General features: G+C 36.6%; 1 protein-coding gene across 1 annotated transcript in view; it reads left to right on the plus strand.

Annotated features, from left to right (window-relative positions):
• Window positions 1–12,586, plus strand: part of LOC139970693 (uncharacterized) — a 243,417-nt gene that overhangs the window by 183,291 nt on the left and 47,540 nt on the right. The window lies entirely within an intron of this gene.

Raw genomic sequence — 12,586 nt, forward strand, 5'->3', positions numbered from 1 at the left:
CCTCACCCCCCTAAAATATACAATGAATGACTACAGGATTGTATTAGAAATGTTTTTTGTTCGCTTTTTAGATGAATCCTTTAACGGTAACAGAGATACAAACTCCTACAGAATAGTACCGTTGACGTACATTTGCATAATCGATTCATAATTACCTGTGCGGGTCGATTGGTTTGATGACGTCACTACAGTGGATGAAACTCCATCTATATATAAGACAAGGATATGGTATAAGAAGGGCACTACTAAAAAGCAAATGAACAAAGCAACACCAACAACGTAATGTATAGCCTACTGTGATATCCCTTGACCATGATGGGATATACATCGGTACAAGCGAGAAGGTATCATAAATTTATTGATCTATATTTATTAATATTGAGAGATTCACGATCACTCACCAGTTGAGATTCGCTGATCCTGATATACTGTAGTTGTGACATCATCATCTGGAAGTAAATACAAAAGGTTTAGAAGTTATTATTATATTTTCATATCTGTAAGCCTCGGGACACAAACTTAATAAAAAAATATTGTTACTTCAAGTGATTCACATTTTCATATTTACCGTACCTGATACAGTAGGTACATAGCATTATGAAACAATAGAAACAAGAGTGTGAAAGGTTAAACTGGTTTTCTTGACATTTACTTTATTACTTAATAAGACTATTACTTTCGTCAATATTAGTTTACATAAAAATAGCATAGACATTAAGGTTAACGGTCTTTACTAAACCATACCTGATACAGTTTCCTCTGAGCCCCTCTGAGTTTGAGTCTGACAGGATGTCCCGTCTGAGGATAAAAGATTTAAATCAAGTTCATTTCAAAACTTGTAACACCTCTTTATTGTCATTCGGTTCATGTGTTCGTATTTTTTTATCCTACTTTATAGAAAAACTGTTTATAGTACATATAATGCATATATTTCGGTCAGTATAGCAAATTTAATACCAAAATACGGAAACATAAGAACATAACAACAAATAAAATCAATTTAATATACGAGTTTCGAATAGAACTTGATTATTTATCTTTAACTTTATGAAGAGCAGATCTTGTTATGTAAAGATTAATTTCATTCATATTTTATATAAATAAATCCAACTCACCACTAATACTGGTCTGCAAACTTAATTGTTTGTTTGTTGTTGTTTGCTTTCCAACTAAACAAGAAGGAAAACAAACTATAAATGTTTAAACTTTACTGTTTGGCGTTCCATAAACTATAACAGCTAACAATGATGGATTGACAAAAGGAAGGTTATATAAGTATTCACGACATTATCAAAGGTATGGATTTCTTTCTATCGCTGTTCGATCGTATATCAATGCACGTATATCAATGGCAGAGGTATATAGCTACTTACCTACTACAGTGTTATCAGTGGTGTGGCTTAGCTCTTCCTTGCCAATCCCAAAAACTGTGAACGAGGAGAGTAATTTACTACAAATTATGGATTAGTTAATAATTACAAGTATAACCGTATCGATATTATACTGAAGCATTGTGAGTTAAAACTTCCTCGATTATGTTTTGTGCAGTGATGAAGAGTAGGGTAGGTGGACTGGTGGAAAGATGGGGAAATTTGATGAACACATTATTATGTTGATGAGAAGCTAATTATGTCTTATGATTGCTTCAGATTATAAATTGATTAGTAATTGGGTTGAATAATTCATAAAAATAAGATAACGGACAGCATGTTACTCACCAGAGTAATCAGACTGTTGAATGTCCTGTGTATGGGTGATAGTTTGTCCGTCTGTAAACAGAATATATTACGTAACATCATAATATGACAGACTAATAGGAAAACAAAGGTATTATTAATGCATCAGAATATATGATGTATAAGATAAGTCGTCATTTAATATTCAGGGTTCCTTATCATTATTATCATTATTATTAAAATATATTTGAAATTACAAACCTTCGGTTTGAGTTGTTATCTTATTCGCCTTCAGTTGGTATGAAGACACCCCATCTGTCAGAGAAAAGAGAACAGAGGAATCCATGAATACCGCTGAAAAAAATATACGCACAGTGTCGATGACTTTAAGGCTATATAATATGTCTACTTGTTGTCATAGTCAAGGAGTCGAATCCTTCCCACACCACTGTTTATCCCCTTCTTAACCTCCAGATGATACAGTGTATATTGGGCATAATATACCCCCACCCCCGCCCCGCCAAATGAATCTCCAAAGAGAAACACCTTGACACGGACATGTAACACAATATGACGGTACTTACCAGTCCAATAGTACATGTATTTGGTGGCTGTCTTGGTACCGGTTGGATCTGAAAGAAATATGAAGAAGCATTTTTAAGTAATAATTTAAATAGTGTGGGTTAGAATTTAAAATAAAACTCAATCAAAACTCCTTGATGTAAACAAACAATCTATTTTTGTCACCTGTTAGAGTTTCCTCGGTGTTTTGGATCTGATCAGGGCCTGAAAAGACAGTCAAATTATGTTATATTTGAAAACAGTCAAGAAGACTTTTATTACATAAATCTCAGGTTTATTAGCTTGAGTAGAAATTATAGAAAGATTAATATTTAAATTTTTCAAATCAATTGAGTATTAACCTTTCTTGCGCACAATACGTAATTCATTTTCACTCAATACTCACCAGTTGCACTTTTGAAGGTATACTGGTAGTAAGTCAGGGTGTAACCTGAAAAATGAAAAATGTGACTTTTCTCGTCAAAATGTTTTACCTACTGATAAATATTAAATACGGGACTGCAGAGACTTCCACAAGTGACCGCCCTCCCCCCCCCCCCTTACATACAGTCTTGAAAAAGAAGATATACCTTAATGCTTTAATATAATGTAACCATATATTATAGCCTACCGACTACAGTGAGTGTTACTAATTACCTTCACATCTCGTTGTTGTGGTCTGTTGAGTGTGTTGACCCTGAATATCTGCAGCGTGAATAAAAATGGCTAAACTTTTAAAAATAAAGGTAAAACCATTTTTTTGACAACGATAGTATGTTTTCTTCCCTTTTCCTAGGTTTTACATATTGGCGATGTTCTGTGCACCAAGTTCATTTTCTCAAGTTCCATGCAATGCAGTATTGACTACAAGCATATCGTTTATAATATACAAAAGTCACGAAAATGAAGTACTGTATGAAAACAAACTATATCTTACCAGACCAGGTAGAGGTAGTATCATCTTGTTGATGCTTCTCGAAGGTAGCAGGGGTCGTGTACGGCTCGACTACAAAATAAAATATATATAAAGTGATGGTCTGACGGAAAATATTAAATTGTAAATGGATTTTATATTCAATATCTTTGGTATACTAATCACAAAAGAATTTAGAGATATTTTAGTCTGTAGAGATATGGTAGTCTGAGAGATAATACAGTGAATCGAGGCAATAACTCTACTGACCATGACTTGCCGATTTTATGATGGAATGACTCGTGATACAGATCTCGAATGCAAGTAACCATATTCAGATCACGAATGTAAGTAACCATATACAGATCACGAATGTAAGTAACCATATTCAGAACAAGAATGTAAGTAACCATATTCAGAACACGAATGTAAGTAACCATATTCAGAACACGAATGTAAGTAACCATATTCAGAACAAGAATGTAAGTAACCATATTCAGAACACGAATGTAAGTAACCATATTCAGAACACGAATGTAAGTAACCATATTCAGAACAGGAATGTAAGTAACCATATTCAGAACACGAATGTAAGTAACCATATACAGAACACGAATGTAAGTAACCATATTCAGAACATGAATGTAAGTAACCATATTCAGAACAGGAATGTAAGTAACCATATTCAGAACACGAATGTAAGTAACCATATACAGAACACGAATGTAAGTAACCATATTCAGAACACGAATGTAAGTAACCATATTCAGAACACGAATGTAAGTAACCATATTCAGAACAGGAATGTTAGTAACCATATTCAGAACACGAATGTAAGTAACCACATACAGAACAGGAATGTAAGTAACCATATACATATCACGAATGTAAGTAACCATATCAGATTGCGAGGTCTGCATTCTGATGTTTTCTATTCGGCAGTGAAGTGAATAGAAGGGGGAATGGGTGGATGTCATGAAGGGTGTAGCAAGAGTGGATGAGGTGAGAGGGACGGTAAGAAGAAGAGAGAGACTGTGATTGTGTGTATGTGTGTTCTGATACTACAGGCATTCAGTAAAGATAACAACAATGAAACCTTTCTTCAAAAAAAAAAACTCACCTCGAGGTAAATTAATGATCCCAAAGTAACCGCTTGGAATCAGTAACATTCTCTCAGGATCTAAAGGAAAGATTAAGTAAAAGTTATAAAATATCGAATGATAAAAAAAAACGGGTAGTATGCCCAAAAGTGTTTAATGAGTTTTACGTACAATCTCGTTCGCTGTCAATATTTTGGGTATACTGTACTACGTATAAAGTTCAACTTACCGTTCTTGTGATCGAGAGGAATACATGAAGGAAGGCCTTGAATGAGGCGTTCTGCTGCAGTAAAGAAAGAAAAGAACCAACTTATATAAGCAACAATTAACAACTATTTCAAACCGTCATCATAAAACCAGTTAAATGGTTTTGTGCATGATTTAAATGAAGTATATTGTACCCATATTTTTTTTCGTTACAAGAAGTCATAGTAACTCACCTTCAAATTTTGCCAGCATAAAATCAGGATAAAGTTTTAGCTGATCTTGCATCGTAAGATCAAGATAGCCTGAATGGGAGTAAAAAGCTAATTAACAACATTATAGTTTAATGTAAAGTTTGAATTTAATATGTATGTGATCTTGTTTTATGAATGGTCAGCGAACAATTTCTTTATATAAATGAGTCACTTCACTATGTGCTTTAACGTGAAAATTAGTATTCATTACGTAAAGGAAGAGATGATTACGCTTACTGTTAAAAAGATCTTCACGCATGCGCAGGGTTTGCTCTGAAAAAAAGAAGAGAGTTTCCATATATATGTGAAATTGAAATCATCTGAGCATTAATGTTATTAAGTGACACACACACGCATACACACAAAAAAAGTAAAGCAAGCACAGAAGTTGTTAAAAACATTCATGGAAAGTTAAAATTATTTACGAAGTTCTGAAGGACGATGCATGGTTCGGATGTTTGTGATTAAAGGGCGGTAGAAAATTACCAGCCGTCGGTCATGGAATCGCATACGAATGCTAAGTTATTGTAAAGTACTGTGGAAACTAGAAAAATAAACTTGGTGAAATACCTGATGGAAAGCAAAGAAGCAAAGAAACATTTTCTTCGGTGACGGGAAATTCCCGAGTGAAGGGTTTCCGTTTTAGATCTATGTAGATGAAAACAGTAATAAGAACGATGTTTAAACTACATAGCTTCACTTAGAATCGGAATGCAAGACTATCACGTCGCCATGTACTTTGGAGGGGTTGGGTGGGTGGAGGGGCATATTAGAGTGATATGGTCGTCTCATCGTTACCTTACTCACCGTGGAAGGAAAAGCAAACCACAGAATCATACCAGGAGAATGATTAACTATATACACATACCTCGATTCTGAAAGTTTTCCTCTCCTTACCCTGTAAGCTACCATAGGATCCCCCTCCCCCCATCCGTCCCTTCCAATCCAAATTATTATTGAAGTCACTGGTCAATATATTATATGCTATTCCTCTATTTAATGGATCTATTAATAATGACGTGATATAAATACTCGCCCATAATTGGATGACGTAATTTGACTTTGACCTACACCTTACCTTGAAACGGAGGACGGTACCCGTAACATCCTTCTGGGAGGATGTATTGAGCTGAGGATAAACGAAAATATATCTGACTAACTAAGAAGATGAATTCAGTTTCTTTTAATGACTTGCCTTATATTTTGGTTAGTATATGGAATCAGAAACATTGTATGCAGAGATCTGATATAAGTCTTGTTAGGCGTCACTATGGACGGGTGTGTGCTGGGCTAGCTTTTTATAAGGGTTTTTATATTAAAATTTTTTTTTGACTGAGATCAGTAATTCATGTTACCAAGAAATATTGGACTCCTCAAGGGTAAGGAAGGGTCAGGGTGGGGTGGGGAGATGGAAAACTTTAAATGGAAGGGAGAGAGAAAGAGACCCAACCTACCTCCACGTTGAATAAACTGAATATAGGGAACTTTTACGAACGCTTTATAGAGCATTGAAAATAAAAAATTATGATCGTTGAACAATTTCTCTCAGTTATCTGCCTTCCCAATATCGACAATCGATGTTACATTCACCTACTATAAAACACGTAGTTATGAAATGCGTCACGCACAGTAACGGTGGCCTGGCCATCCAGGTCCCCACAGCACCTCACCCTTACTCCACCCCCTACACACCGTACCAAATTATGTGTCGAGATTGGCCTATTTAGTGATGTCATGTTTTATCTTATTGGATTGTTTATGAAGCAAACATAATATTTGACAATCCCGTTATATAGGTATACGCTTTATTCGGACTTACAGTTACCGTAAGAAAAAGGTAACAATAAAATCGTGCACAAACTTAATATTACTGGCGTATGGAATATCATGTAGGAATTATATACATGTAGGAATGATATTTAACTAGTGAGATGATGTCTAAATTGGGCTAATTGTCCTATAAAGTTAGTATCATTTCGCAATACGAGAAATTCCAAATAACTCGAGGACATCATATAGCGTTCCACATAAAATGACGACTGAAAATGGAAAAATTAACATATATTTCTTGGTCTTAACTTACCTCGACCATAGGCCAGGAATTTGGTGAACTTCCTAGCCATGTAAGAGGAAGCATAGTAGCTTGCCAGTGAGAATGTAAAGAACATCTTGAGAAATCACACAATAGACTTATCTTCAACGAAGAGCAATTGCAATATAAACATTACATTACATGTGTACCTTATAATGTTTATCGTCGTTGTCCATGTCATTTCTGTGTGACGTCACATGTACAGTAACGCTCGCGCAATGATCACTCAGTGCGTTTCAACAAGTTACGCTCCGAGATCTGTTGTGTCCTTCGAAACATATATACTATACAGAGACCTGTTATAGCACATCGGTAACTGAATGCGCGCACGTACACGCGCAAGTTGTTCCCATCGCAGTGTTGGTACGGACGCACTGCAATAAATTATACAGTAAAAAAAAACGTGTGTAGGCTCGTATGTGTACTGACGTCACTGTGTATGGTATTGGAGTTAAGGATCTAGCGTATCTTTGACACTATACCGTTGTAGGCTATGCAAAAGGCGACCTATACATGTCCTACGCTTTCGCAATGATCACGCAGTGTCCTTTGCGAGTTTCCATTTCACTATCTGTTCCCGGTTCAAATTTACCACAGGAACCAAATTCTTTTGAGCTATTCAGAATTGCTGCTTTGTAGAGTTGTTGAGCGAAGTTTTCCGAAGATTCGAATATTTTACGAATTGAGAAACATATGTATGGCACAGCCCTATGAGCATACATAGGCGGATAAAGGAAGTGATGTGGGCCTAAAGATGCCAACTTCCTAATAGAGGATACGGAGGACCCCCACTCACCCTCCCCTCCCCTCCCCCACTTTTCACTCCACTCTCCCCTATAGCTCCCCTCAAAAAAAATATTCGACGTGAAATGGTGCATTCTGAGACATTTATTAATTAAGTCTATAATTAGTTTGGTCTTAGTTTATTTATTTTTCAAGCAGAAAACGATCAATAGGTAAATTTCTTGAACACCAACTACCGATGATGACCTGGCATCGCAGAAATGATATTATTAAGGCCTAAGATGTATTATCTTAGATGGTAGAATTGTAATAAATTTCATAATCTTACCTCGTTGTACACATACCCATGCAGTATCAGTTCCTTCCGGAATAACCGAGCCACCATCATTCCACCCGACAACATTGGGTGGATCATTACCCGGAAGAGATGTTTCACACAAATTTCAGGATTTGTCACAAGAAACCGCAACATTTTCCGGGTTTCCGTCGATCTGACCCGACGTAAAATCGTATATGGGAAGTGCTAACCACTCCCCACCCCTCCGCCATAGGTTTGCCAGCTCAAAGTCAGGGTAGAGTTTTAGCTGGTCTTGAGGCGAGAGATCAAGATAAACTAAGTATGGGAAAAGAGAACTATATATGTTTTCTTGGTTTGTAACGAACGTAAAAAGTTTGGATATTCAGTATCCATCAAGATAGCATCTAATTAGGAACAGAGAAGGTAATTAATAATATTATTGTTTACATTAAAGTTTGACTTATATAATATGTCATCTCTTTATTTATGTGCTGTTATTCAGTGCTGCTGCCAGATAATGGTACCGCTTGGAACCACATCGTGACCGGGTTTGCGTTACTTTAACAAACAAACGTCATACAAAAACATAACTGGATCTATCCACTAACAAGTAACGATTTGTCAACGGATTGAATATATAGTCTTCTATTTTTCTCATTTGGAACCCATAAAAGGGGTTTTCTTATATAATCGTATATATTTTACTGCAAATGATAATAATGGATGCTAATGCGCCTCACATGCGCCTCACATACGTACCTCAAGTAGGAGGATATTAATGTCATGTGCTTAATGTCTTTTCGTCGTTATATAGTCATTAATTGAATGCTAGATACGTGTTACCGGAAGCTGGTTAAAACGCTAAACCTTCACTGTACATTCTGGACTGCTCACATAGCGTAAACATCTTGTCGTACAGGTTTCAGTAATATGAAAGCAAACTGCACCACTTGAATGGCATTAACCTCTCTCTATTGTTATAAACTTGTTTTGAATAAGGAAGATGTGGTTCGTCAATGAGTATCGATAAAGTTCATTAGTGAGTTACGTAATGGACATAACGGGGACTACTTGGTATTACATTAATGGCAGTTTTCTTCATCTGTTCATTGTTCATCAGAATGTAGTCAATTGACTTGTTAAACAATTAGAATAAAGAACAGGGAATCGGGTAACATTCTTCCGAGATCAAACTAGTTTTATCCTGAGACGTGTACAACGAACAGATAGACCGAAGAGTTGAAGACATCCCCGAAGATCATGTGTAGTATATGTTCCCTTCCGAGGGGAATGGTTATACAAACCTGACGATGATCACACAGTCACAGTCTCGATGCAAGGGGACTGGGGTTGAGAGCAGATCAGACGTTCGGTAGTTTGGTTTTCTTGCCCAGGTTCTTTCCTGGGTGACTTTTCTTAAAAAGCATCCCCGGTAATCAATCACGGGAGAATGATCGGCAACTACATTTTGTTGTAACTCGATAACTCACTTAAATAATTAAATAATAAATAAGGTAGAATTTGAGTCTTGATATGTTATAATACAAAGAAAACAGACAACTTCGAGTCCAATAATGTTTCTGTAGCTATTCCATTATTTTTCAAGATATGTATCGTTAAATATACTTAATTTCTTGAATATTCGTTTAGGCTAAATACTTGATGGTGACGTCGGCTCCTCACTGCAGTTCTTATAGTTAATGTTAATCCGTTTTTTTTAGGTCAACCAGAATATGTTCGTTAAACTTCATATAAGCAGCAGAGTACCCTTGGATGGCATTCGACATCATTTGTCCTTAACAAATTAATAATACATTATAAACATGTCATTTGAAACCATATCATCTTAATTTCTCCCATTGAGTTGTGTAGTGCAACCGACGGAGGAACTAGTCTGATGGGCTGTGTAATTAACTAATTAAATGGTCCAGTCACTTTAACTAAACTCAACTGTTTAAAGGGTCATTCAAAAGAACAAACAAAAAAATAAGTAAATGTGCTATACAACCCTAGCTAGACAGAGAGCAGTGGTTTTTAACGTTCCACGGCATATCAAAGTTAATTTTGTTGCTGAAGTTATCAAAACACAATACGGGGTATTTGTTTTGTGTGAATCTCAAACAAAGTTCTTAAGAATCACTCAGTTTCCGAAACTACCTACTATCCGGTATGAGAATTTGCTACAACACTGTTGCTTATAATGGGACCATATTGAAACTGGTATACTTTGATTTTCTTGCAAAAGTGATATAGATTGAATTCTATATATATTAAATATTTGGTCTCATGGCCTTGCCGGCTTGTATGTCTCTAGTATTGCAACGAATATAATGCTTGTTTTGGTGTAGGTTGTGTAAATCTTTACCAACACATTTATGTCAAACAATGAGTTTAATTAAGTTTCTGCAAACCCCTGTGAACCGCATGACTGTTTGAATCTTTTGCTTGGCTTACCAAAAATAACCCATTACAATAAAATACATTCCACCTTCAGAGTGACAAGAAAAAAAAAACGGCTTTTAAGGAATTCGATGGCGCTAGTTTGAAACAGGGTGTTTTTTAATATAAAATAATTATATGGCGCTTAAAGGCATCCGTAGATTCACTTCTAGGAGAATAGCGCCTCATCGGGCCATGTATTCAGTGGACGGTGGCTGCAAGCATGCCGGTCGCAGAGATGTCACCACCGCTGGCCAAAGGCAAGGATTCACGCACGCCACCTAGTACGCTTCTGGTCGATTTGACCGACCTTCTGCGCATCCTCCCGGGTTCTTTTGCGACAACAAGGGAGACATGGTACGGGATCCTAGGCCACAAAAAAGCACCATGCCACAGCCTGAGGTATTAACGCCAGAGGCCTGTCTTGAACCCTAGCCACGATTTACACGACCGACGAGGAATGAGTCTTTCGTCACCCTCTTAACAGCATCGGCCACCACATCAGCTAGTAATTTACATGGTTGAATTAATATATCAAGACTTCAGCGTCGACTACTGAAATAGAAAAAGAAATTTGAAACGTGTATAACCAACCATCGATGGAGCCGAACTCAGTTCATCAGGTTACCAGTCCACTGCTCTACCCACTAAACCATTTGACGAGTTAACTTTCAACGAGCTTAAATTGGTGTTGTTGGTTGGATACAATCTATTGGTAACAGTGAACGACACTGCCTTCAACGAAATCTCTATTCATCCTGTTTTACTCTCATTAGAACAACGGATCTGAATATCTTTATTAACAAGAAGCTCACGCTCCCGTGTTTTTGTTTACATTGCAGCATGAATGTCGCTTCCTTTCAAGACTTAAATGTACAATATGCTTATGTCCGATATACCGATGTCTTCGAAGCAAGCAGTAAAAGAAAAACGGATTCCGTGAAATCTTCTTATTCACAAAAGGTTGCTTAAGATTATGCTCGCAAGATAGTTCTTGCTGTAAGTTGTCTCCCTTTACAACTATATTTTATGCAGACGATCATGAACTTGGATTAAGCCTGAAATTTCAACAAACAATACCTATTCACATTTCAAGACCTTCTTGAATGAGGAAGGGACAATACTTATTAAGTCAAACACGTTAACTACATGTGACTTATCTTATTTAGGGATCTGAAAGTCTGGAAATAGCACAGTAATTCGAGTTTATTCAAGTAGATTTGGGAAACACGGGGATCGGGAATTCGTCAACTTACAAGACTTTGTTTGGTCCGCAAGTGACTAGATGTGTTTATTAATCCTCTGAAACTGCGGTATTTGCGTGTATAGCACCCCCCCCCCGCCACATACGAAGTGTTTATTTAGTTTAATACAAAATATTAGAACCATCTTTATAAATATCACATTTTGATCATTATCAGCCAATGTTGTGTACAATTGTTGCATTTTGAAAGACTGAATGGTAATGAGGAAGGGACGGTGACGAGGACGGGGTTTGGATGTTTTAATAGCTCTTATATGTGCAATACAAGTCAACACTCTGACATGGTCGACTCTATCAGCAGCTTAAATCTCTATAAAGCATAAGATATAGGAGGCAATAGCATCCCTTTCAAGGTCGTAGCTACTCACCCTTCACCGCCGCCCTCCTTCTCATTTCATTTGCCGATACATTATACTGAAGCATGAAAATTGTATCTAAGGTCAGATCTCTATAACAAAGAAATAAACGAACGGAATGAAAATTAAGTTTTCTCCTCCTATTGTTTTGAAAAGAGGTATTTGCGTCACCTCTCATAGAGTGTGGGTTTGAAATAATTGACATCATTCATCCAGAACTCTGCTATAATTTATTATTTGTCTTTCATCCAGAACTCTGTTTTACTGTGTTTAACAAAAGATGTTGTATCATTGAAAAAGGCGTAACATGACAAAAATCAGGTTTAAGCATGAAAGGTATAAACGTAGCTCCGGAAATTGGGTAACCTTATGTACGCAACCATGGTATCGTCTTGTATTAGGATCTGATATCTCTGATATTGCCATTAAGTAACAAGCAAATGTGTCACGGTCAATTCATACGGTTTGAGGCAAATATATCTTATCATCAAAAACATGCAAACTTGGGTGGGACCATCATATTTAATTAGACTATGGGCCAACGGAGACTCCCCCCCCCCCCCCCTAACTGACTTTAAATTCATCACCTGACCCAAATTTATTCATGCAACAAATTTATTTATGAAAAAAAAGAACATCATGCTACAAAGTATTGTAAGTGTTGTAAGTGTCAAAAGGAAGGAAG

The sequence above is a fragment of the Apostichopus japonicus genome, chromosome 8 (assembly GCF_037975245.1).
Source record: "Apostichopus japonicus isolate 1M-3 chromosome 8, ASM3797524v1, whole genome shotgun sequence".
Taxonomy (NCBI): Eukaryota; Metazoa; Echinodermata; class Holothuroidea; order Aspidochirotida; family Stichopodidae; genus Apostichopus; species Apostichopus japonicus.